The sequence below is a fragment of the Manacus vitellinus genome, unplaced genomic scaffold (genome assembly GCF_001715985.3).
Source record: "Manacus vitellinus isolate BGI_N305 unplaced genomic scaffold, ASM171598v3 scaffold_92_pilon, whole genome shotgun sequence".
Lineage (NCBI taxonomy): Eukaryota > Metazoa > Chordata > Aves > Passeriformes > Pipridae > Manacus > Manacus vitellinus.
In genome coordinates, this window is record NW_021940877.1 from 552,838 (window position 1) to 554,365 (window position 1,528).

Genomic DNA, 1,528 nt, shown 5'->3' on the forward strand with positions numbered 1-1,528 from the left:
GGTAAAAACATCCCAAGGGATTTATCCAAACTTGCCCGAGATGATTCATTGGCAAGAATTCCCGCTCACCAGGAGATCCTGGGAATAACTGTCACCTCTTCCTTTGTTAAGAGACCACGGGAGCTCTGGAGCTCTTGGACGAGCCCTTGGAAAGCTGCAGATTCCGAGGGTAGCCTGGAAAAGCAGCCCAGCATTCCTTATGTTCCACATCTCCGACCTCCCAGAGCCACCAAACCCGGTTCACCCACAAAGGGAGGGGATTCAGAACGGAGCCACGAGGCAAACATAGGGGACCGGCCCAAATCCCCATGGAAAACGAGCCTGGAAACACGACTCCTGGAATTTCCACCTTGCATTCCCATCCTGCCCGGTGCCCGTTCCCGAGTTCAAACTGCCCCAGCGGGATAACGGAATGAAAAGCTGGGAAGTATCTCAGGGAAGGGTTCGGTGACAGAAGCAGAGGCATCCAAACATACTGGGAGACTGAATTCCTGATTTTCTGACAGGCTGCATCGTGGGGTTATTTTGTACAAAATCCAAGCTTTTCTTTGCACAGATGAATCCCAACAGCTGCTCCCGGCCCAATTCCCACCCGGAGGGACCTGCATTCCCGAGGTGCCCCCGTGTCCAGCAAACAGGGAAAGCAGGTGTCAGAGCCCACCTGGCCTTGACTTCCTTGGCCGGGAAAGCCCTGGATCACATCCACCCCCTCCAGCTGAGCAGGCAGCTGGGAAAGCTGGGAAAGCAGGAAAATGGCATTTCCTACACAGGCACACTCGGGATGGGGGGTCGGACCTCTGCATCCTCCCTCTCCAGGATTTGGAGCTTCTTCCCTCTCCCTCTCCCATCACAGGGTCTTTCCTTTCCTGTCTTAGGAAACCCGGGGGAACTAAAGATCATGGAATCATGGAATGGGTTGGGAGGAACCTTAAAGCCCATCCAGTGCCACCCCCTGCCATGGGCAGACACCTTCCACCAGCCCTGGTTGCTCCAAGCCCCGTCCAACCTGGCCTTGGACACTCCCAGGGATGGGGCAGCCACAGCTTCTCTGGGCAACCTGTGCCAGGGCCAAACCACCCTCACAGGGAGGAATTCCTTCCCAAAATCCCATCCCTCTTAGATCCTAGAGTAGGATCTTTGAGACCTTCCTGCTCCTGAATAAGGCAGAGAGGAGCAACGGGACCAAGAACTAGAGGGAGAAAGGAAGCAAATTGCACGAGTCTTGTTCCCAAAAACCCATCGAGGGACGGACACATGACTTCCTTCAGAACTCCCAGCACTTCCAGAGGCTCAGTCAGCACTAACACCCCACTGTGGTGCTGTCCATGGAATCCAGGCAATCCCTTGTGAGACAACCAGTCAGGATTTAGGTTTCCAGCACTGCTGCAAAGCTCAGGTCCAGTGTTTCTCGGTGGGAAGGGAGGAGGGAGTGTCAGTGCCCGGGAAAGGAAGCCAAGGAACCGCCAAGGTCCAGGTTCCCAGGGTACAACTCCCAGTGTGGCTCCTGCTCAAGCCTCTGGTTCCCCCC